Source organism: Ambystoma mexicanum, chromosome 6q (assembly GCF_040938575.1).
Source record: "Ambystoma mexicanum isolate Mex_15411 chromosome 6q, UKY_AmexF1_1, whole genome shotgun sequence".
Lineage (NCBI taxonomy): Eukaryota > Metazoa > Chordata > Amphibia > Caudata > Ambystomatidae > Ambystoma > Ambystoma mexicanum.
In genome coordinates this window covers 548,783,224-548,809,512 of record NC_090937.1, presented here as the reverse complement: position 1 = coordinate 548,809,512, position 26,289 = coordinate 548,783,224, and positions in this window count along the sequence as shown.

The following is a 26,289-nucleotide window of genomic DNA, read 5'->3' as shown; positions in this document are numbered from 1 at the left end:
CCAGCAGTGCAGGGGCACCCTCCACCAGGCCCCCACTCATGTCTCCCATCACCCCCACCCCCCAGCAGTGCAGGGGCAGCCTCCACCTGGCCCCCACTCATGTCTCCCATCACCCCCACCCCCCAGCAGTGCAGGGGCAACCTCCACCAGGACCCCACACATGTCCCCCTGTACCCCACACCACCCAGCAGTGCAGGGGCAGCCTCCACCAGGCCCCCCCTCATGTCTCCCACCACCCCCACCCCCCAGCCACCAGGGGCAGCCTCCACTAGGCCCCCACTCATGTCCCCTATCACCCCCACCCCCCAGCAGTGTAGGGGCAGCCTCCACCAGGCCCCCACTCATGTTCAACTCATGTCTCCCTGCACCCCCACCCCCCAGCCACCAGGGGCAGCCTCCACCAGGCCCCCACACATGCCTACCACCACCCCCACCCCCCAGCCACCAGGGGCAGCCTCCACCAGGCCCCCACTCATGTCTTCCATCACCCCCACCCCCCAGCAGTGCAGGGGCAGCCTCCACCAGGCCCCCACTCATGTCCCCTATCAACCCCACCCCCCAGCAGTGCAGGGGCAGCCTCCACCAGGCCCCCACTCATGTCTCCCACCACCCCCACCCCCCAGCAGTGCAGGGGCAGCCTCCACCTGGCCCCCACTCATGTCTCCCATCACCCCCACCCCCCAGCAGTGCAGGGGCAACCTCCACCAGGACCCCACACATGTCCCCCTGTACCCCACACCACCCAGCAGTGCAGGGGCAGCCTCCACCAGGCCCCCCCTCATGTCTCCCACCACCCCCACCCCCCAGCCACCAGGGGCAGCCTCCACTAGGCCCCCACTCATGTCCCCTATCACCCCCACCCCCCAGCAGTGTAGGGGCAGCCTCCACCAGGCCCCCACTCATGTCGCCCACCACCCCCACCCCCCAGCAGTGCAGGGCAGCCTCCACCAGGCCCCCACTCATGTCCAACTCATGTCTCCCTGCACCCCCACCCCCCAGCCACCAGGGGCAGCCTCCACCAGGCCCCCACTCATGTCTCCCATCACCCCCACCCCCCAGCAGTGCAGGGGCAGCCTCCACCAGGCCCCCACTCATGTCCCCTATCACCCCCACCGCCCAGCAGTGCAGGGGCAGCCTCCACCAGGCCCCCATTCATGTCTCCCACCACCCCACCCCCCAGCTACCAGGGGCAGCCATAACCAGGCCCCCACTCTTGTCCCCTATCACCCCCACCCCCCAGCAGTGCAGGGGCAGCCTCCACCAGGCCCCCACTCATGTCCAACTCATGTCTCCCTGCACCCCCACCCCCCCAGCCAACAGGGGCAGCCTCCACCAGGCCCCCACTCATGTCTCCCATCACCCCCACCCCCCAGCAGTGCAGGGGCAGCCTCCACCAGGCCCCCACTCATGTCCCCTATCACCCCACCCCAAAGCCACCAGGGGCAGCCTCCACCAGGCCCCCACTAATGTCTCCCACCACCCCCCACCCCCAGCCACCAGGGGCAGCCTCCACCAGGCCCCCACTCATGTCTCCCATCACCCCCACACCCCAGCAGTGCAGGGGCAGCCTCCACCAGGCCCCCACTCATGTCCCCTATCACCCCCACCCCCCAGCAGTGCAGGGGCAGCCTCCACCAGGCCCCAACTCATGTGTCCCACCACCCCCACCCCCCAGCCTCCAGGGGCAGCCTCCACCAGGCCCCCACTCATGTCCCCCTGCACCCCCAACCCCCCGCAGTGCAGGGGCAGCCTCCACCAGGCCCCCACTCATGTCCATTTCATGTCTCCCTGCACCCCCACCTCCCAGCCACCAGGGGCAGCCTCCACCAGGCCCCTACACATGTCTACCACCACCCCCACCCCCCAGCAGTGCAGGGGCACCCTCCACCAGGCCCCCACTCATGTCTCCCATCACCCCCACCCCCCAGCAGTGCAGGGGCAGCCTCCACCAGGCCCCCACTCATGTCCCCCTGCACCCCCACCCCCCAGCAGTGCAGGGGCAGCCTCCACCAGGCCCCCACACATGTCTACCACCACCCCCACCCCCCAGCAGTGCAGGGGCAGCCTCCACCAGGCCCCCACTCATGTCTCCCACCACCCCCACCCCCCAGCCACCAGGGGCAGCCTCCACCAGGTCCCCACTCATGTCTCCCATCACCCCCACCCCCCAGCCACCGGGGGCAGCCTCCACCAGGCCCCCACTCATGTCTCCCATCACCCCCACCCCCCAGCAGTGCAGGGGCAGCCTCCACCAGGCCCCCACTCATGTCCCCTATCACCCCCACCCCCCAGCAGTGCAGGGGCAGCCCCCACCAGGCCCCCACTCATGTCCCACTCATGTCTCCCACCACCCCCACCCCCAGCCACCAGGGGCAGCCTCCACCAGGCCCCCACTCATGTCTCATCACCACAACCCCCCAGCAGTGCAGGGGCAGCCTCCACCAGGCCCCCACACATGTCTACCACCACCCCCACCCCCCAGCAGTGCAGGGGCACCCTCCACCAGGCCCCCACTCATGTCCCCCTGCACCCCCACCCCCCAGCAGTGCAGTGGCAGCCTCCACCAGGCCCCCACTCATGTCCAAATCATGTATCCCTACACCCCCACCCCCTAGCCACCAGGGGCAGCCTCCACCAGGACCCCACACATGTCTACCACCACCCCCACCCCCCACAAGTGCAGGGGAACCCTCCACCAGGCCCCCACTCATGTCTCCCATCACCCCAACCCCCCAGCAGTGCAGGGGCAGCCACCACCAGGCCCCCACTCATGTCCCCCTGCACACCCACCCCCCAGCAGTGCAGGTGCAGCCTCCAGCAGGCCCCCACTCATGTCCCCCTGCACCCCCACCCCCCAGCAGTGCAGGGGCAGCCTCCACCAGGCCCCCACACATGTCTACCACCACCCCCACCCCCCAGCAGTGCAGGGGCACCCTCCACCAGGCCCCCACTCATGTCTCCCATCACCCCACCCCCCAGCAGTGCAGGGGCAGCCTCCAACAGGCCCCCACTCATGTCTCCCATCACCCCCACCCCCCAGCAGTGCAGGGGCAGCCTCCACCAGGCCCCCACTCATGTCCAACTCATGTCTCCCTGCACCCCCACCCCCCAGGGGCAGCCTCCACCAGGCCCCCACTCATGTCTCCCATCACCCCCACCCCCAGCAGTGCAGGGGCAGCCTCCACCAGGCCCCCACTCATGTCCAACTCATGTCTCCCTGCACCCCCACCCCCCAGGGGCAGCCTCCACCAGGCCCCCACTCATGTCTCCCTGCACCCCCACCCCCAGCCACCAGGGGCAGCCTCCACCAGGCCCCCACTCATGTCTCCCATCACCCCCACCCCCCAGCAGTGCAGGGGCAGCCTCCACCAGGCCCCCACTCATGTCCCCTATCACTCCCACTCCCCAGCAGTGCAGGGGCAGCCTCCACCACGTCCCCAATCATGTCTCCCACCACCCCTACCCCCCAGCCACCAGGGGCAGCCTCCACCAGGCCCCCACTCATGTCCCCTATCACCTCCACCCCCCAGCAGTGCAAGGGCAGCCTCCACCAGGCCCCCACTCATGTCCAACTCATGTCTCCCTGCACCCCCCAGCCACCAGGGGCAGCCTACACCAGGCCCCCACTCATGTCTCCCATCACCCCCACCCCCCAGCAGTGCAGGGGCAGCCTCCACCAGGCTCCCACACATGTCTACCACCACCCCACCCCCAGCAGTGCAGGGGCAGCCTCCACCAGGCCCCCACTCATGTCCCCTATCACCCCCACCCCCCAGCAGTGCAGGGGCAGCCTCCACCAGGCCCCCAATCATGTCTCCCACCGCCCCCAGCAGTGCAGGGGCAGCCTCCACCAGGCCCCCACTCATGTCTCCCATCACCCCCACTCCCCAGCAGTGCAGGGGCAGCCTCCACCAGGACCCCACACATGTTTCCCTGTACCCCACACCACCCAGCAGTGCAGGGGCAGCCTCCACCAGGCCCCACTCATGTCTCCCACCACCCCCACCCCCCAGCAGTGTAGGGGCAGCCTCCACCAGGCCCCTACTCATGTCTCCTATCACCCCCACCCCCCAGCAGTGTAGGGGCAGCCTCCACCAGGCCCCCACTCATGTCTCCCACCACCCCCAACCCCCAGCAGTGCAGGGGCAGCCTTCACCAGGCCCCCACTCATGTCCAACTCATGTCTCCCTGCACCCCCACCCCCCAGCCACTAGGGGCAGCCTCCACCAGGCCCCCACTCATGTCTCCCATCACCCCCACCCCCCAGCAGTGCAGGGGCAGCCTCCACCAGGCCCCCACTCATGTCCCCTATCACCCCCACCGCCCAGCAGTGCAGGGGCAGCCTCCACCAGGCCCCCACTCATGTCTCCCACCACCCCCACCCCCCAGCCACCAGGGGCAGCCTCCACCAGGCCCCCACTCATGTCCCCTATCACCCCCACCCCCCAGCAGTGCAGGGTCAGCCTCCACCAGGCCCCCACTCATGTCCAACTCATGTCTCCCTGCACCCCCACCCCCCAGCCAACAGGAGCAGCCTCCACCAGGCCCCCACTCATGTCTCCCATCACCCCCACCCCCCAGCAGTGCAGGGGCAGCCTCCACCAGGCCCCCACTCATGTCCCCTATCACCCGCACCCCAAAGCCACCAGGGGAAGCCTCCACCAGGCCCTCACTCATGTCTCCCACCACCCCCACCCCCCAGCAGTGCAGGGGCACCCTCCACCAGGACCCCACACATGTCCCCCTGCACCCCCACCCCCAGGGGCAGCCTCCACCAGGCCCCCACTCATGTCCCCCTGCACCCCCCCCGCAGTGCAGGGGCAGCCTCCACCAGGCCCCCACTCATGTCCAACTCATGTCTCCCTGCACCCCCACCTCCCAGCCACCAGGGGCAGCCTCCACCAGGCCCCCAAACATGTCCACCACCACCCCCACCCCCCAGCAGTGCAGGGGCAGCCTCCACCAGGCCCCCACTCATGTCCCCCTGCACCCCCACCCCCCAGCAGTGCAGGGGCAGCCTCCTTCAGGCCCCCATACATGTCTACCACCACCCCCACCCCCCAGCAGTGAAGGGGCACCCTCCAACAGGCCCCCACTCATGTCTCCCATCACCCCCACCCCCCGGCAGTGCAGGGGCAGCCTCCACCAGGCCCCCACTCATGTCCCCCTGCACCCCCACCCCCCAGCAGTGCAGGGGCAGCCTCCACCAGGCCCCCACTCATGTCCAACTCATGTCTCCCTGCACCCCCACCCCCCAGCCACCAGGGGCAGCCTCCACCAGGCCCCCACACATGCCTACCACCACCCCAACCCCCCAGCCACCAGGGGCAGCCTCCACCAGGCCCCCACTCATGTCTCCCATCACCCCCACCCCCCAGCAGTGCAGGGGCAGCCTCCACCAGGCCCCCACTCATGTCCCCTATCAACCCCACCCCCCAGCAGTGCAGGGGCAGCCTCTACCAGGCCGCCACTCATGTCTCCCATCACCCCCACCCCCCAGCAGTGCAGGGGCACCCTCCACCAGGACCCCACTCATGTCTCCCACCACCCCCACCCCCCAGCAATGCAGGGGCAGCCTCCACCAGGCCCCCACTCATGTCTCCCACCACCCCCACCCCCCAGCCACCAGGGGCAGCCTCCACTAGGCCCCCACTCATGTCCCCTATCACCCCCACCCCCCAGCAGTGTAGGGGCAGCCTCCACCAGGCCCCCACTCATGTCGCCCACCACCCCCACCCCCCAGCAGTGCAGGGGCAGCCTCCACCAGGCCCCCACTCATGTCCAACTCATGTCTCCCTGCACCCCCACCCCCCAGCCACCAGGGGCAGCCTCCACCAGGCCCCCACTCATGTCTCCCATCACCCCCACCCCCCAGCAGTGCAGGGGCAGCCTCCACCAGGCCCCCACTCATGTCCCCTATCACCCCCACCCCCCCAGCAGTGCAAGGGCAGCCTCCACCAGGCCCCCACTCATGTCTCCCACCACCCCCACCCCCCAGCAGTGTAGGGGCAGCCTCCACCAGGCCCCTACTCATGTCTCCTATCACCCCCACCCCCCAGCAGTGTAGGGGCAGCCTCCACCAGGCCCCCACTCATGTCTCCCACCACCCCCAACCCCCAGCAGTGTAGGGGCAGCCTCCACCAGGCCCCTACTCATGTCTCCTATCACCCCCACCACCCAGCAGTGTAGGGGCAGCCTCCACCAGGCCCCCACTCATGTCTCCCACCACCCCCAACCCCCAGCAGTGCAGGGGCAGCCTTCACCAGGCCCCCACTCATGTCCAACTCATGTCTCCCTGCACCCCCACCCCCCAGCCACTAGGGGCAGCCTCCACCAGGCCCCCACTCATGTCTCCCATCACCCCCACCCCCCAGCAGTGCAGGGGCAGCCTCCACCAGGCCCCCACTCATGTCCCCTATCACCCCCACCCCCCAGCAGTGCAGGGGCAGCCTCCACCAGGCCCCCACTCATGTCTCCCACCACCCCCACCCCCCAGCCACCAGGGGCAGCCTCCACCAGGCCCCCACTCATGTCCCCTATCACCCCCACCCCCCAGCAGTGCAGGGTCAGCCTCCACCAGGCCCCCACTCATGTCCAACTCATGTCTCCCTGCACCCCCACCCCCCAGCCAACAGGAGCAGCCTCCACCAGGCCCCCACTCATGTCTCCCATCACCCCCACCCCCCAGCAGTGCAGGGGCAGCCTCCACCAGGCCCCCACTCATGTCCCCTATCACCCCCACCCCAAAGCCACCAGGGGAAGCCTCCACCAGGCACTCACTCATGTCTCCCACCACCCCCACCCCCCAGCAGTGCAGGGGCACCCTCCACCAGGACCCCACACATGTCCCCCTGCACCCCCACCCCCAGGGGCAGCCTCCACCAGGCCCCTACTCATGTCCCCCTGCACCCCCCCCGCAGTGCAGGGGCAGCCTCCACCAGGCCCCCACTCATGTCCAACTCATGTCTCCCTGCACCCCCACCTCCCAGCCACCAGGGGCAGCCTCCACCAGGCCCCCACACATGTCCACCACCACCCCCACCCCCCAGCAGTGCAGGGGCAGCCTCCACCAGGCCCCCACTCATGTCCCCCTGCACCCCCACCCCCCAGCAGTGCAGGGGCAGCCTCCTTCAGGCCCCCATACATGTCTACCACCACCCCCACCCCCCAGCAGTGAAGGGGCACCCTCCAACAGGCCCCCACTCATGTCTCCCATCACCCCCACCCCCCGGCAGTGCAGGGGCAGCCTCCACCAGGCCCCCACTCATGTCCCCCTGCACCCCCACCCCCCAGCAGTGCAGGGGCAGCCTCCACCAGGCCCCCACTCATGTCCAACTCATGTCTCCCTGCACCCCCACCCCCCAGCCACCAGGGGCAGCCTCCACCAGGCCCCCACACATGCCTACCACCACCCCAACCCCCCAGCCACCAGGGGCAGCCTCCACCAGGCCCCCACTCATGTCTCCCATCACCCCCACCCCCCAGCAGTGCAGGGGCAGCCTCCACCAGGCCCCCACTCATGTCCCCTATCAACCCCACCCCCCAGCAGTGCAGGGGCAGCCTCTACCAGGCCCCCACTCATGTCTCCCATCACCCCCACCCCCCAGCAGTGCAGGGGCACCCTCCACCAGGACCCCACTCATGTCTCCCACCACCCCCACCCCCCAGCAATGCAGGGGCAGCCTCCACCAGGCCCCCACTCATGTCTCCCACCACCCCCACCCCCCAGCCACCAGGGGCAGCCTCCACTAGGCCCCCACTCATGTCCCCTATCACCCCCACCCCCCAGCAGTGTAGGGGCAGCCTCCACCAGGCCCCCACTCATGTCGCCCACCACCCCCACCCCCCAGCAGTGCAGGGGCAGCCTCCACCAGGCCCCCACTCATGTCCCCTATCACCCCCACCCCCCCAGCAGTGCAAGGGCAGCCTCCACCAGGCCCCCACTCATGTCTCCCACCACCCCCACCCCCCAGCCACCAGGGGCAGCCTCCACCAGGCCCCCACTCTTGTCCCCTATCACCCCCACCCCCCAGCAGTGCAGGGGCAGCCTCCACCAGGCCCCCACTCATGTCCAACTCATGTCTCCCTGCACCCCACCCCCCAGCCAACAGGGGCAGCCTCCACCAGGCCCCCACTCATGTCTCCCATCACCCCCACCCCCCAGCAGTGCAGGGGCAGCCTCCACCAGGCCCCCACTCATGTCCCCTATCACCCCCACCCCAAAGCCACCAGGGGCTTTTTCCACCAGGCCCCCACTAATGTCTCCCACCACCCCCACCCCCAGCCACCAGGGGCAGCCTCCACCAGGCCCCCACTCATGTCTCCCATCACCCCCACACCCCAGCAGTGCAGGGGCACCCTCCACCAGGCCCCCACTCATGTCCCCTATCACCCCCACCCCCCAGCAGTGCAGGGGCAGCCTCCACCAGGCCCACACTCATGTGTCCCACCCCCCCACCCCCTAGCCTCCAGGGGCAGCCTCCACCAGGCCCCCACTCATGTCCCCCTGCACCCCCACCCCCCCCGCAGTGCAGGGGCAGCCTCCGCCAGGCCCCCACTCATGTCCAACTCATGTCTCCCTGAACCCCCACCTCCCAGCCACCAGGGGCAGCCTCCACCAGGCCCCCACACATGTCTACCACCACCCCACTCCCCGGCAGTTCAGGGGCAGCCTCCACCAGGCCCCCACTCATGTCTCCCATCACCCCACTCCCCGGCAGTGCAGGGGCAGCCTCCACCAGGCCCCCACTCATGTCCCCCTGCACCCCCACTCCCCAGCAGTGCAGGGGCAGCCTCCACCAGGCCCCCATACATGTCTACCACCACCCCACTCCCCAGCAGTGCAGGGGCACCCTCCACCAGGCCCCCACTCATGTCTCCCATCACCCCACTCCCCGGCAGTGCAGGGGCAGCCTCCACCAGGCCCCCACTCATGTCCCCCTGCACCCCCACGCCCCAGCAGTGCAGGGGCAGCCTCCACCAGGCCCCCACACATGTATACCACCACCCCCACCCCCCAGCAGTGCAGGGGCAGCCTCCACCAGGCCCCCACTCATGTCTCCCACCCCCCAGCCACCAGGGGCAGCCTCCACCAGGCCCCCACTCATGTCTCCCGTCACCCCCACCCCCCAGCCACCAGGGGCAGCCTCCACCAGGCCCCAACTCATGTCTCCCATCACCCCCATCCCCCAGCAGTGCAGGGGCAGCCTCCGCCAGGCCCCCACTCATGTCCCCTATCACCCCCACCCCCCAGCAGTGCAGGGGCAGCCCCCACCAGGCCCCCACTCATGTCCCACTCATGTCTCCCATCACCCCAACCCCCCAGCAGTGCAGGGGCAGCCTCCACCAGGCCCCCAACCATGTCCCCCTGCACCCCCACCCCCCAGCAGTGCAGGGGCAGCCTCCACCAGGCCCCCACACATGTCTACCACCACCCCCACCCCCCAGCAGTGCAGGGGCACCCTCCACCAGGCCCCCACTCATGTCCCCCTGCACCCCCACCCCCCAGCAGTGCAGTGGCAGCCTCCACCAGGCCCCCACTCATGTCCAACTCATGTCTCCCTGCACCCCCACCCCCTAGCCACCAGGGGCACCCTCCACCAGGCCCCCACTCATGTCTCCCATCACCCCAACCCCCCAGCAGTGCAGGGGCAGCCTGAACCAGGCCCCCACTCATGTCTCCCATCACCCAAACCCCCCAGCAGTGCAGGGGCAGCCTCCACCAGCCCCCCACTCATGTCCCCCTGCACCCCCACCGCCCCGCAGTGCAGGGGGAGCCTCCACCAGGCCCCCACACATGTCTACCACCACCCCCACCCCCCAGCAGTGCAGGGGCACCCTCCACCAGGCCCCCACTCATGTCTCCCATCACCCCCACCCCCCAGCAGTGCAGGGGCAGCCTCCACCAGGCCCCCACTCATGTCTCTTATCACCCCCACCCCCCAGTAGTGCAGGGGCAGCCTCCACCAGGCCCCCACTCATGTCCAACTCATGTCTCCCTGCACCCCCACCCCCCAGCCACCAGGGGCAGCCTCCACCAGGCCCCCACTCATGTCTCCCATCACCCCCACCCCCCAGCAGTGCAGGGGCAGCCTCCACCAGGCCCCAACTCATGTCCAACTCATGTCTCCCTGCACCCCCAGCCACCAGGGGCAGCCTCCACCAGGCCCCCACTCATGTCTCCCACCACCCCTACCCCCCAGCCACCAGGGGCAGCCTCCACCAGGCCCCCACTCATGTCCCCTATCACCCCCACCCCCCAGCAGTGCAAGGGCAGCCTCCACCAGGCCCCCACTCATGTCCAACTCATGTCTCCCTGCACCCCCCAGCCACCAGGGGCAGCCTCCACCAGGTCCCCACTCATGTCTCCCATCACCCCCACCCCCCAGCAGTGCAGGGGCAGCCTCCACCAGGCTCCCACTCATGTCCCCTATCACCCATACCCCCCAGCAGTGCAGGGGCAGCCTCCACCAGGCCCCCACTCATGTCCCCTATCACCCCCACCCCCCAGCAGTGCAGGGGCAACCTCCACCAGGCCCCCACTCATGTCTCCCATCACCCCCACCCCCCAGCAGTGCAGGGGCACCCTCCACCAGGACCCCACACATGTCCCCTTGTACCCCACACCACCCAGCAGTGCAGGGGCAGCCTCCACCAGGCCCCCACTCATGTCTCCCACCACCCCCACCCCCCAGCAATGCAGGGGCAGCCTCCACCAGGCCCCCACTCATGTCTCCCACCACCCCCACCCCCCAGCCACCAGGGGCAGCCTCCACTAGGCCCCCACTCATGTCCCCTATCACCCCCACACCCCAGCAGTGTAGGGGCAGCCTCCACCATGCCCCCACTCATGTCGCCCACCACCCCCACCCCCCAGCAGTGCAGGGGCAGCCTCCACCAGGCCCCCACTCATGTCCAACTCATGTCTCCCTGCACCCCCACCCCCCAGCCACCAGGGGCAGCCTCCACCAGGCCCCCACTCATGTCTCCCATCACCCCCACCCCCCAGCAGTGCAGGGGCAGCCTCCACCAGGCTCCCACTCATGTCCCCTATCACCCATACCCCCCAGCAGTGCAAGGGCAGCCTCCACCAGGCCCCCACTCATGTCCCCTATCACCCCCACCCCCCAGCAGTGCAGGGGCAACCTCCAACAGGCCCCCACTCATGTCCCCTATCACCCCCACCCCCCAGCAGTGCAGGGGCATCCTCCACCAGGCCCCCACTCATGTCTCCCACCACCCCACCCCCCAGCCACCAGGGGCAGCCTCCACCAGGCCCCCACTCATGTCCCCTATCACCCCCACCCCTCAGCAGTGCAGGGGCACCCTCCACCAGGACCCCACACATGTCCCCCTGCACCCCCATGCCCCAGCATCCAGGGGCAGCCTCCACCAGGCCCCCACTCATGTCCCCCTGCACCCCCACCCCCCAGCCACCAGGGGCACCCTCCACAAGGCCCACACTCATGTCTCCCACCACCCCCACCCCCCAGCAGTGCAGGGGCAGCCTCCACCAGGCCCCCACTCATGTCTACTATTACCCCCACTCCCCAGCAGTGCGATTTGCCTGGGTACGTGTATTCCTGGGGTGCGCGGGTAGTCTCCCATGCGATACTATCAGGGTAAGTGTATTATGGGTCCGTGTGAACTTCCACACGCAATACCAGCAGGCTACGTGTTTTATGGGGTTCGCGGGAAGTTCCACACGCGATTGGCCTGGGTACCTGTGTTTCGGGGTGCGCGGGAAGTTCCACACACGATTGGCCTGGGTACGTGTACTTCGGGGTGCGCGGGAAGTTCCACACGCGATTAGCCTGGGTATGTGTACTACGGGGTGCGCGGGATGTTCCACACGCGATTAGCCTGGGTACGTGTACTATGGGGTGCGCGGGAAGTTCCACACGCAATTGCCCTGGGTACGTGTATTTCGGGGTGCGCGGGAAGTTCCACAAGTGACTGGGCCTGTGAGAGTGGGGTACGTGTATTACAGGGGTGGGCGGGAATATTTACTCGCGACTGGGCCTGGGAGAGCATATTACGTGTATTCCTGGGGTGGGCGGGAAGATTCACACGTTTGCCTACGACGCGCCGAAAAATAAATGGTCCAATCCTGAAACACATACACCAGCATGAAGCAGGCGTACGTCGACCCGCGCATCATAAAAGTGCACGCAAACAAAGAGCTGGGGGGTGCAGTGCACCCCCCAGCAGTGCAGGGGCAGCCTCCACCAGGCCCCCACTCATGTCCAACTCATGTCTCCCTGCACCCCCACCCCCCAGCCAACAGGGGCAGCCTCCACCAGGCCCCCACTCATGTCTCCCATCACCCCCACCCCCCAGCAGTGCAGGGGCAGCCTCCACCAGGCCCCCACTCATGTCCCCTATCACCCCCACCACAAAGCCACCAGGGGCAGCCTCCACCAGGCCCCCACTCATGTCTCCCACCACCCCCACCCCCCAGCCACCAGGGGCAGCCTCCACCAGGCCCCCACTCATGTCCCCTATCACCCCCACCCCCCAGCAGTGCAGGGGCAGCCTCCACAAGGCCCCCACTCATGTCCAACTCATGTCTCCCTGCACCCCCACCCCCCAGCCAAGAGGGGCAGCCTCCACCAGGCCCCCACTCATGTCTCCCATCACCCCCACCCCCCAGCAGTGCAGGGGCAGCCTCCACCAGGCCCCCACTCATGTCTCCCACCACCCCCACCCCCCAGCAGTGCAGGGGCACCCTCCACCAGGACCCCACACATGTCCCCCTGCACCCCCACCCCCAGCCACCAGGGGCAGCCTCCACCAGGCCCCCACTCATGTCCAACTCATGTCTCCCTGCACCCCCACCCCCCAGGGGCAGCCTCCACCAGGCCCCCACTCATGTCTCCCTGCACCCCCACCCCCAGCCACCAGGGGCAGCCTCCACCAGGCCCCCACTCATGTCTCCCATCACCCCCACCCCCCAGCAGTGCAGGGGCAGCCTCCACCAGGCCCCCACTCATGTCCCCTATCACTCCCACTCCCCAGCCACCAGGGGCAGCCTCCACCAGGCCCCCACTCATGTCCCCTATCACCTCCACCCCCCAGCAGTGCAAGGGCAGCCTCCACCAGGCCCCCACTCATGTCCAACTCATGTCTCCCTGCACCCCCAGCCACCAGGGGCAGCCTACACCAGGCCCCCACTCATGTCTCCCATCACCCCCACCCCCCAGCAGTGCAGGGGCAGCCTCCACCAGGCTCCCACACATGTCTACCAAACCCCACCCCCAGCAGTGCAGGGGCAGCCTCCACCAGGCCCCCACTCATGTCCCCTATCACCCCCACCCCCCAGCCACCAGGGGCAGCCTCCACCAGGCCCCCACTCATGTCCCCCTGCACCCCCAACCCCCCGCAGTGCAGGGGCAGCCTCCACCAGGCCCCCACTCATGTCCATTTCATGTCTCCCTGCACCCCCACCTCCCAGCCACCAGGGGCAGCCTCCACCAGGCCCTACACATGTCTACCACCACCCCCACCCCCCAGCAGTGCAGGGGCACCCTCCACCAGGCCCCCACTCATGTCTCCCATCACCCCCACCCCCCAGCAGTGCAGGGGCAGCCTCCACCAGGCCCCCACTCATGTCCCCCTGCACCCCCACCCCCCAGCAGTGCAGGGGCAGCCTCCACCAGGCCCCCACACATGTCTACCACCACCCCCACCCCCCAGCAGTGCAGGGGCAGCCTCCACCAGGCCCCCACTCATGTCTCCCCACCACCCCCACCCCCCAGCCACCAGGGGCAGCCTCCACCAGGTCCCCACTCATGTCTCCCATCACCCCCACCCCCCAGCCACCGGGGGCAGCCTCCACCAGGCCCCCACTCATGTCTCCCATCACCCCCACCCCCAGCAGTGCAGGGGCAGCCTCCACCAGGCCCCCACTCATGTCCCCTATCACCCCCACCCCCCAGCAGTGCAGGGGCAGCCCCCACCAGGCCCCCACTCATGTCCCACTCATGTCTCCCACCACCCCCACCCCCAGCCACCAGGGGCAGCCTCCACCAGGCCCCCCACTCATGTCTCATCACCACAACCCCCCAGCAGTGCAGGGGCAGCCTCCACCAGGCCCCCACACATGTCTACCACCACCCCCACCCCCCAGCAGTGCAGGGGCACCCTCCACCAGGCCCCCACTCATGTCCCCCTGCACCCCCACCCCCCAGCAGTGCAGTGGCAGCCTCCACCAGGCCCCCACTCATGTCCAAATCATGTATCCCTACACCCCCACCCCCTAGCCACCAGGGGCAGCCTCCACCAGGACCCCACACATGTCTACCACCACCCCCACCCCCCACAAGTGCAGGGGAACCCTCCACCAGGCCCCCACTCATGTCTCCCATCACCCCAACCCCCCAGCAGTGCAGGGGCAGCCACCACCAGGCCCCCACTCATGTCCCCCTGCACACCCACCCCCCAGCAGTGCAGGTGCAGCCTCCAGCAGGCCCCCACTCATGTCCCCCTGCACCCCCACCCCCCAGCAGTGCAGGGGCAGCCTCCACCAGGCCCCCACACATGTCTACCACCACCCCCACCCCCCAGCAGTGCAGGGGCACCCTCCACCAGGCCCCCACTCATGTCTCCCATCACCCCACCCCCCAGCAGTGCAGGGGCAGCCTCCAACAGGCCCCCACTCATGTCTCCCATCACCCCCACCCCCCAGCAGTGCAGGGGCAGCCTCCACCAGGCCCCCACTCATGTCCAACTCATGTCTCCCTGCACCCCCACCCCCCAGGGGCAGCCTCCACCAGGCCCCCACTCATGTCTCCCATCACCCCCACCCCCAGCAGTGCAGGGGCAGCCTCCACCAGGCCCCCACTCATGTCCAACTCATGTCTCCCTGCACCCCCACCCCCCAGGGGCAGCCTCCACCAGGCCCCCACTCATGTCTCCCTGCACCCCCACCCCCAGCCACCAGGGGCAGCCTCCACCAGGCCCCCACTCATGTTCCCATCACCCCCACCCCCCAGCAGTGCAGGGGCAGCCTCCACCAGGCCCCCACTCATGTCCCCTATCACTCCCACTCCCCAGCAGTGCAGGGGCAGCCTCCACCAGGGCCCCAATCATGTCTCCCACCACCCCTACCCCCCAGCCACCAGGGGCAGCCTCCACCAGGCCCCCACTCATGTCCCCTATCACCTCCACCCCCCAGCAGTGCAAGGGCAGCCTCCACCAGGCCCCCACTCATGTCCAACTCATGTCTCCCTGCACCCCCCAGCCACCAGGGGCAGCCTACACCAGGCCCCCACTCATGTCTCCCATCACCCCCACCCCCCAGCAGTGCAGGGGCAGCCTCCACCAGGCTCCCACACATGTCTACCACCACCCCACCCCCAGCAGTGCAGGGGCAGCCTCCACCAGGCCCCCACTCATGTCCCCTATCACCCCCACCCCCCAGCAGTGCAGGGGCAGCCTCCACCAGGCCCCCAATCATGTCTCCCACCCAGGCCCCCCCAGAGGTGCAGGGGCAGCCTCCACCAGGCCCCCACTCTGTCTCCCATCACCCCCACTCCCCAGCAGTGCAGGGGCAGCCTCCACCAGGACCCCACACATGTTTCCCTGTACCCCACACCACCCAGCAGTGCAGGGGCAGCCTCCACCAGGCCCCACTCATGTCTCCCACCACCCCCACCCCCCAGCAGTGTAGGGGCAGCCTCCACCAGGCCCCTACTCATGTCTCCTATCACCCCCACCCCCCAGCAGTGTAGGGGCAGCCTCCACCAGGCCCCCACTCATGTCTCCCACCACCCCCAACCCCCAGCAGTGCAGGGGCAGCCTTCACCAGGCCCCCACTCATGTCCAACTCATGTCTCCCTGCACCCCCACCCCCCAGCCACTAGGGGCAGCCTCCACCAGGCCCCCACTCATGTCTCCCATCACCCCCACCCCCCAGCAGTGCAGGGGCAGCCTCCACCAGGCCCCCACTCATGTCCCCTATCACCCCCACCGCCCAGCAGTGCAGGGGCAGCCTCCACCAGGCCCCCACTCATGTCTCCCACCACCCCCACCCCCCAGCCACCAGGGGCAGCCTCCACCAGGCCCCCACTCATGTCCCCTATCACCCCCACCCCCCAGCAGTGCAGGGTCAGCCTCCACCAGGCCCCCACTCATGTCCAACTCATGTCTCCCTGCACCCCCACCCCCCAGCCAACAGGAGCAGCCTCCACCAGGCCCCCACTCATGTCTCCCATCACCCCCACCCCCCAGCAGTGCAGGGGCAGCCTCCACCAGGCCCCCACTCATGTCCCTATCACCCGCACCCCAAAGCCACCAGGGGAAGCCTCCACCAGGCCCTCACTCATGTCTCCCACCACCCCCACCCCCCAGCAGTGCAGGGGCACCCTCCACCAGGACCCCACACATGTCCCCCTGCACCCCCACCCCCAGGGGCAGCCTCCACCAGGCCCCCACTCATGTCCCCCTGCACCCCCCCCGCAGTGCAGGGGCAGCCTCCACCAGGCCCCCACTCATGTCCAACTCATGTCTCCCTGCACCCCCACCTCCCAGCCACCAGGGGCAGCCTCCACCAGGCCCCCACACATGTCCACCACCACCCCCACCCCCCAGCAGTGCAGGGGCAGCCTCCACCAGGCCCCCACTCATGTCCCCCTGCACCCCCACCCCCCAGCAGTGCAGGGGCAGCCTCCTTCAGGCCCCATACATGTCTACCACCACCCCCACCCCCCAGCAGTGAAGGGGCACCCTCCAACAGGCCCCCACTCATGTCTCCCATCACCCCCACCCCCCGGCAGTGCAGGGGCAGCCTCCACCAGGCCCCCACTCATGTCCCCCTGCACCCCACCCCCCAGCAGTGCAGGGGCAGCCTCCACCAGGCCCCCACTCATGTCCAACTCATGTCTCCCTGCACCCCCACCCCCCAGCCACCAGGGGCAGCCTCCACCAGGCCCCCACACATGCCTACCACCACCCCAACCCCCCAGCCACCAGGGGCAGCCTCCCACCAGGCCCCCACTCATGTCTCCCATCACCCCCACCCCCCAGCAGTGCAGGGGCAGCCTCCACCAGGCCCCCACTCATGTCCCCTATCAACCCCACCCCCCAGCAGTGCAGGGGCAGCCTCTACCAGGCCGCCACTCATGTCTCCCATCACCCCCACCCCCCAGCAGTGCAGGGGCACCCTCCACCAGGACCCCACTCATGTCTCCCACCACCCCCACCCCCCAGCAATGCAGGGGCAGCCTCCACCAGGCCCCCACTCATGTCTCCCACCACCCCCACCCCCCAGCCACCAGGGGCAGCCTCCACTAGGCCCCCACTCATGTCCCCTATCACCCCCACCCCCCAGCAGTGTAGGGGCAGCCTCCACCAGGCCCCCACTCATGTCGCCCACCACCCCCACCCCCCAGCAGTGCAGGGGCAGCCTCCACCAGGCCCCCACTCATGTCCAACTCATGTCTCCCTGCACCCCCACCCCCCAGCCACCAGGGGCAGCCTCCACCAGGCCCCCACTCATGTCTCCCATCACCCCCACCCCCCAGCAGTGCAGGGGCAGCCTCCACCAGGCCCCCACTCATGTCCCCTATCACCCCCACCCCCCCAGCAGTGCAAGGGCAGCCTCCACCAGGCCCCCACTCATGTCTCCCACCACCCCCACCCCCCAGCCACCAGGGGCAGCCTCCACCAGGCCCCACTCATGTCTCCCACCACCCCCACCCCCCAGCAGTGTAGGGGCAGCCTCCACCAGGCCCCTACTCATGTCTCCTATCACCCCCACCCCCCAGCAGTGTAGGGGCAGCCTCCACCAGGCCCCCACTCATGTCTCCCACCACCCCCAACCCCCAGCAGTGCAGGGGCAGCCTTCACCAGGCCCCCACTCATGTCCAACTCATGTCTCCCTGCACCCCCACCCCCCCAGCCACTAGGGGCAGCCTCCACCAGGCCCCCACTCATGTCTCCCATCACCCCCACCCCCCAGCAGTGCAGGGGCAGCCTCCACCAGGCCCCCACTCATGTCCCCTATCACCCCCACCCCCCAGCAGTGCAGGGGCAGCCTCCACCAGGCCCCCACTCATGTCTCCCACCACCCCCACCCCCCAGCCACCAGGGGCAGCCTCCACCAGGCCCCCACTCATGTCCCCTATCACCCCCACCCCCCAGCAGTGCAGGGTCAGCCTCCACCAGGCCCCCACTCATGTCCAACTCATGTCTCCCTGCACCCCCACCCCCCAGCCAACAGGAGCAGCCTCCACCAGGCCCCCACTCATGTCTCCCATCACCCCCACCCCCCAGCAGTGCAGGGCAGCCTCCACCAGGCCCCCACTCATGTCCCCTATCACCCCCACCCCAAAGCCACCAGGGGAAGCCTCCACCAGGCACTCACTCATGTCTCCCACCACCCCCACCCCCCAGCAGTGCAGGGGCACCCTCCACCAGGACCCCACACATGTCCCCCTGCACCCCCACCCCCAGGGGCAGCCTCCACCAGGCCCCTACTCATGTCCCCTGCACCCCCCCCCGCAGTGCAGGGGCAGCCTCCACCAGGCCCCCACTCATGTCCAACTCATGTCTCCCTGCACCCCCACCTCCCAGCCACCAGGGGCAGCCTCCACCAGGCCCCACACATGTCCACCACCACCCCCACCCCCCAGCAGTGCAGGGGCAGCCTCCACCAGGCCCCCACTCATGTCCCCCTGCACCCCCACCCCCCAGCAGTGCAGGGGCAGCCTCCTTCAGGCCCCCATACATGTCTACCCCACCCCCACCCCCCAGCAGTGAAGGGGCACCCTCCAACAGGCCCCCACTCATGTCTCCCATCACCCCCACCCCCCGGCAGTGCAGGGGCAGCCTCCACCAGGCCCCCACTCATGTCCCCCTGCACCCCCACCCCCAGCAGTGCAGGGGCAGCCTCCACCAGGCCCCCACTCATGTCCAACTCATGTCTCCCTGCACCCCCACCCCCCAGCCACCAGGGGCAGCCTCCACCAGGCCCCCACACATGCCTACCACCACCCCAACCCCCCAGCCACCAGGGGCAGCCTCCACCAGGCCCCCACTCATGTCTCCCATCACCCCCACCCCCCAGCAGTGCAGGGGCAGCCTCTACCAGCCCCCACTCATGTCCCCTATCAACCCCACCCCCCAGCAGTGCAGGGGCAGCCTCTACCAGGCCCCCACTCATGTCTCCCATCACCCCCACCCCCCAGCAGTGCAGGGGCACCCTCCACCAGGACCCCACTCATGTCTCCCACCACCCCCACCCCCCAGCAATGCAGGGGCAGCCTCCACCAGGCCCCCACTCTGTCTCCCACCACCCCCACCCCCCAGCCACCAGGGGCAGCCTCCACTAGGCCCCCACTCATGTCCCCTATCACCCCCACCCCCCCAGCAGTGTAGGGGCAGCCTCCACCAGGCCCCCACTCATGTCGCCCACCACCCCCACCCCCCAGCAGTGCAGGGGCAGCCTCCACCAGGCCCCACTCATGTCCCCTATCACCCCCACCCCCCAGCAGTGCAAGGGCAGCCTCCACCAGGCCCCCACTCATGTCCCCCTGCACCCCCACCCCCAGGGGCAGCCTCCACCAGGCCCCTACTCATGTCCCCCTGCACCCCCCCCGCAGTGCAGGGGCAGCCCTCCACCAGGCCCCCACTCATGTCCAACTCATGTCTCCCTGCACCCCCACCTCCCAGCCACCAGGGGCAGCCTCCACCAGGCCCCCACACATGTCCACCACCACCCCCACCCCCCAGCAGTGCAGGGGCAGCCTCCACCAGGCCCCCACTCATGTCCCCCTGCACCCCCACCCCCCAGCAGTGCAGGGGCAGCCTCCTTCAGGCCCCCATACATGTCTACCACCACCCCCACCCCCCAGCAGTGAAGGGGCACCCTCCAACAGGCCCCCACTCATGTCTCCCATCACCCCCACCCCCCGGCAGTGCAGGGGCAGCCTCCACCAGGCCCCCACTCATGTCCCCCTGCACCCCCACCCCCCAGCAGTGCAGGGGCAGCCTCCACCAGGCCCCCACTCATGTCCAACTCATGTCTCCCTGCACCCCCACCCCCCAGCCACCAGGGGCAGCCTCCACCAGGCCCCCACACATGCCTACCACCACCCCAACCCCCCAGCCACCAGGGGCAGCCTCCACCAGGCCCCCACTCATGTCTCCCATCACCCCCACCCCCCAGCAGTGCAGGGGCAGCCTCTACCAGGCCCCCACTCATGTCCCCTATCAACCCCACCCCCCAGCAGTGCAGGGGCAGCCTCTACCAGGCCCCCACTCATGTCTCCCATCACCCCACCCCCCAGCAGTGCAGGGGCACCCTCCACCAGGACCCCACTCATGTCTCCCACCACCCCCACCCCCAGCAATGCAGGGGCAGCCTCCACCAGGCCCCCACTCATGTCTCCCACCACCCCCACCCCCCAGCCACCAGGGGCAGCCTCCACTAGGCCCCCACTCATGTCCCCTATCACCCCCACCCCCCAGCAGTGTAGGGGCAGCCTCCACCAGGCCCCCACTCATGTCGCCCACCACCCCCACCCCCCAGCAGTGCAGGGGCAGCCTCCACCAGGCCCCCACTCATGTCCCCTATCACCCCCACCCCCCCAGCAGTGCAAGGGCAGCCTCCACCAGGCCCCCACTCATGTCTCCCACCACCCCCACCCCCCAGCCACCAGGGGCAGCCTCCACCAGGCCCCCCACTCTTGTCCCCTATCACCCCCACCCCCCAGCAGTGCAGGGGCAGCCTCCACCAGGCCCCCACTCATGTCCAACTCATGTCTCCCTGCACCCCACCCCCCAGCCAACAGGGGCAGCCTCCACCAGGCCCCCACTCATGTCTCCCATCACCCCCACCCCCCAGCAGTGCAGGGGCAGCCTCCACCAGGCCCCCACTCATGTCCCCTATCACCCCACCCCAAAGCCACCAGGGGCTTTTTCCACCAGGCCCCCACTAATGTCTCCCACCACCCCCACCCCCAGCCACCAGGGGCAGCCTCCACCAGGCCCCCACTCATGTCTCCCATCACCCCCACACCCCAGCAGTGCAGGGGCACCCTCCACCAGGCCCCCACTCATGTCCCCTATCACCCCCACCCCCCAGCAGTGCAGGGGCAGCCTCCACCAGGCCCACACTCATGTGTCCCACCCCCCACCCCCTAGCCTCCAGGGCAGCCTCTACCAGGCCCCCACTCATGTCCCCCTGCACCCCCACCCCCCCGCAGTGCAGGGGCAGCCTCCGCCAGGCCCCCACTCATGTCCAACTCATGTCTCCCTGAACCCCCACCTCCCAGCCACCAGGGGCAGCCTCCACCAGGCCCCCACACATGTCTACCACCACCCCACTCCCCGGCAGTTCAGGGGCAGCCTCCACCAGGCCCCCACTCATGTCTCCCATCACCCCACTCCCCGCAGTGCAGGGCAGCCTCCACCAGGCCCCCACTCATGTCCCCCTGCACCCCCACTCCCCAGCAGTGCAGGGGCAGCCTCCACCAGGCCCCCATACATGTCTACCACCACCCCACTCCCCAGCAGTGCAGGGGCACCCTCCACCAGGCCCCCACTCATGTCTCCCATCACCCCACTCCCCGGCAGTGCAGGGGCAGCCTCCACCAGGCCCCCACTCATGTCCCCTGCACCCCCACGCCCCAGCAGTGCAGGGCAGCCTCCACCAGGCCCCACACATGTATACCACCACCCCCACCCCCCAGCAGTGCAGGGGCAGCCTCCACCAGGCCCCCACTCATGTCTCCCACCCCCCAGCCACCAGGGGCAGCCTCCACCAGGCCCCCACTCATGTCTCCCGTCACCCCCACCCCCCAGCCACCAGGGGCAGCCTCCACCAGGCCCCCACTCATGTCTCCCATCACCCCCATCCCCCAGCAGTGCAGGGGCAGCCTCCACCAGCCCCCACTCATGTCCCCTATCACCCCCACCCCCCAGCAGTGCAGGGGCAGCCCCCACCAGGCCCCCACTCATGTCCCACTCATGTCTCCCCATCACCCCAACCCCCCAGCAGTGCAGGGGCAGCCTCCACCAGGCCCCCAACCATGTCCCCCTGCACCCCCACCCCCCAGCAGTGCAGGGCAGCCTCCACCAGGCCCCCCACACATGTCTACCACCACCCCCACCCCCAGCAGTGCAGGGGCACCCTCCACCAGGCCCCCACTCATGTCCCCCTGCACCCCCACCCCCCAGCAGTGCAGTGGCAGCCTCCACCAGGCCCCCACTCATGTCCAACTCATGTCTCCCTGCACCCCCACCCCCTAGCCACCAGGGGCACCCTCCACCAGGCCCCCACTCATGTCTCCCATCACCCCAACCCCCCAGCAGTGCAGGGGCAGCCTGAACCAGGCCCCCACTCAAGTCTCCCATCACCCAAACCCCCCAGCAGTGCAGGGGCAGCCTCCACCAGCCCCCCACTCATGTCCCCCCTGCACCCCCACCGCCCCGCAGTGCAGGGGGAGCCTCCACCAGGCCCCCACACATGTCTACCACCACCCCCACCCCCCAGCAGTGCAGGGGGCACCCTCCACCAGGCCCCCACTCATGTCTCCCATCACCCCCACCCCCCAGCAGTGCAGGGGCAGCCTCCACCAGGCCCCCACTCATGTCTCTTATCACCCCCACCCCCCAGTAGTGCAGGGGCAGCCTCCACCAGGCCCCCACTCATGTCCAACTCATGTCTCCCTGCACCCCCACCCCCCAGCCACCAGGGCAGCCTCCACCAGGCCCCCACTCATGTCTCCCATCACCCCCACCCCCCAGCAGTGCAGGGGCAGCCTCCACCAGGCCCCAACTCATGTCCAACTCATGTCTCCCTGCACCCCCAGCCACCAGGGGCAGCCTCCACCAGGCCCCCACTCATGTCTCCCACCACCCCTACCCCCCAGCCACCAGGGGCAGCCTCCACCAGGCCCCCACTCATGTCCCCTATCACCCCCACCCCCCAGCAGTGCAAGGGCAGCCTCCACCAGGCCCCCACTCATGTCCAACTCATGTCTCCCTGCACCCCCCAGCCACCAGGGGCAGCCTCCACCAGGTCCCCACTCATGTCTCCCATCACCCCCACCCCCCAGCAGTGCAGGGGCAGCCTCCACCAGGCTCCCACTCATGTCCCCTATCACCCATACCCCCCAGCAGTGCAGGGGCAGCCTCCACCAGGCCCCCACTCATGTCCCCTATCACCCCCACCCCCCAGCAGTGCAGGGGCAGCCTCCACCAGGCCCCCACTCATGTCCCCCTGCACCCCCACTCCCCAGCAGTGCAGGGGCAGCCTCCACCAGGCCCCCATACATGTCTACCACCACCCCACTCCCCAGCAGTGCAGGGGCACCCTCCACCAGGCCCCCACTCATGTCTCCCATCACCCCACTCCCCGGCAGTGCAGGGGCAGCCTCCACCAGGCCCCCACTCATGTCCCCCTGCACCCCCACGCCCCAGCAGTGCAGGGGCAGCCTCCACCAGGCCCCCACACATGTATACCACCACCCCCACCCCCCAGCAGTGCAGGGGCAGCCTCCACCAGGCCCCCACTCATGTCTCCCACCCCCCAGCCACCAGGGGCAGCCTCCACCAGGCCCCCACTCATGTCTCCCGTCACCCCCACCCCCCAGCCACCAGGGGCAGCCTCCACCAGGCCCCCACTCATGTCTCCCATCACCCCCATCCCCCAGCAGTGCAGGGGCAGCCTCCACCAGGCCCCCACTCATGTCCCCTATCACCCCCACCCCCCAGCAGTGCAGGGCAGCCCCCACCAGGCCCCCCACTCATGTCCCACTCATGTCTCCCATCACCCCAACCCCCCAGCAGTGCAGGGGCAGCCTCCACCAGGCCCCCAACCATGTCCCCCTGCACCCCCACCCCCCAGCAGTGCAGGGGCAGCCTCCACCAGGCCCCCACACATGTCTACCACCACCCCCACCCCCCAGCAGTGCAGGGGCACCCTCCACCAGGCCCCCACTCATGTCCCCCTGCACCCCCACCCCCCAGCAGTGCAGTGGCAGCCTCCACCAGGCCCCCACTCAGTCCAACTCATGTCTCCCTGCACCCCCACCCCCTAGCCACCAGGGGCACCCTCCACCAGGCCCCCACTCATGTCTCCCATCACCCCAACCCCCCAGCAGTGCAGGGGCAGCCTGAACCAGGCCCCCACTCATGTCTCCCATCACCCAAACCCCCCAGCAGTGCAGGGCAGCCTCCACCAGCCCCCCACTCATGTCCCCCTGCACCCCCACCGCCCCGCAGTGCAGGGGGAGCCTCCACCAGGCCCCCACACATGTCTACCACCACCCCCACCCCCAGCAGTGCAGGGGCACCCTCCACCAGGCCCCCACTCATGTCTCCCATCACCCCCACCCCCCAGCAGTGCAGGGGCAGCCTCCACCAGGCCCCCACTCATGTCTCTTATCACCCCCCACCCCCCAGTAGTGCAGGGGCAGCCTCCACCAGGCCCCCACTCATGTCCAACTCATGTCTCCCTGCACCCCCACCCCCCAGCCACCAGGGGCAGCCTCCACCAGGCCCCCACTCATGTCTCCCATCACCCCCACCCCCAGCAGTGCAGGGCAGCCTCCACCAGGCCCCAACTCATGTCCAACTCATGTCTCCCTGCACCCCCAGCCACCAGGGGCAGCCTCCACCAGGCCCCCACTCATGTCTCCCACCACCCCTACCCCCCAGCCACCAGGGGCAGCCTCCACCAGGCCCCCACTCATGTCCCCCTATCACCCCCACCCCCCAGCAGTGCAAGGGCAGCCTCCACCAGGCCCCCACTCATGTCCAACTCATGTCTCCCCTGCACCCCCCAGCCACCAGGGGCAGCCTCCACCAGGTCCCCACTCATGTCTCCCATCACCCCCACCCCCCAGCAGTGCAGGGGCAGCCTCCACCAGGCTCCCACTCATGTCCCCTATCACCCATACCCCCCAGCAGTGCAGGGGCAGCCTCCACCAGGCCCCCACTCATGTCCCCTATCACCCCCACCCCCCAGCAGTGCAGGGGCAACCTCCACCAGGCCCCCACTCATGTCTCCCATCACCCCCACCCCCCAGCAGTGCAGGGGCACCCTCCACCAGGACCCCACACATGTCCCCTTGTACCCCACACCACCCAGCAGTGCAGGGGCAGCCTCCACCAGGCCCCCACTCATGTCTCCCACCACCCCCCACCCCCCAGCAATGCAGGGGCAGCCTCCACCAGGCCCCCACTCATGTCTCCCACCACCCCCACCCCCCAGCCACCAGGGGCAGCCTCCACTAGGCCCCCACTCATGTCCCCTATCACCCCCACACCCCAGCAGTGTAGGGGCAGCCTCCACCATGCCCCCACTCATGTCGCCCACCACCCCCACCCCCCAGCAGTGCAGGGGCAGCCTCCACCAGGCCCCCACTCATGTCCAACTCATGTCTCCCTGCACCCCCACCCCCCAGCCACCAGGGCAGCCTCCACCAGGCCCCACTCATGTCTCCCATCACCCCCACCCCCCAGCAGTGCAGGGGCAGCCTCCACCAGGCTCCCACTCATGTCCCCTATCACCCATACCCCCCAGCAGTGCAAGGGCAGCCTCCACCAGGCCCCCACTCATGTCCCCTATCACCCCCACCCCCCAGCAGTGCAGGGGCAACCTCCAACAGGCCCCCACTCATGTCCCCTATCACCCCCACCCCCCAGCAGTGCAGGGGCATCCTCCACCAGGCCCCCACTCATGTCTCCCACCACCCCACCCCCCAGCCACCAGGGGCAGCCTCCACCAGGCCCCCACTCATGTCCCCTATCACCCCCACCCCTCAGCAGTGCAGGGGCACCCTCCACCAGGACCCCACACATGTCCCCCTGCACCCCCATGCCCCAGCATCCAGGGGCAGCCTCCACCAGGCCCCCACTCATGTCCCCCTGCACCCCCACCCCCCAGCCACCAGGGGCACCCTCCACAAGGCCCACACTCATGTCTCCCACCACCCCCACCCCCCAGCAGTGCAGGGGCAGCCTCCACCAGGCCCCCACTCATGTCTACTATTACCCCCACTCCCCAGCAGTGCGATTTGCCTGGGTACGTGTATTCCTGGGGTGCGCGGGTAGTCTCCCATGCGATACTATCAGGGTAAGTGTATTATGGGTCCGTGTGAACTTCCACACGCAATATCAGCAGGCTACGTGTTTTATGGGGTTCGCGGGAAGTTCCACACGCGATTGGCCTGGGTACCTGTGTTTCGGGGTGCGCGGGAAGTTCCACACACGATTGGCCTGGGTACGTGTACTTCGGGGTGCGCGGGAAGTTCCACACGCGATTAGCCTGGGTATGTGTAC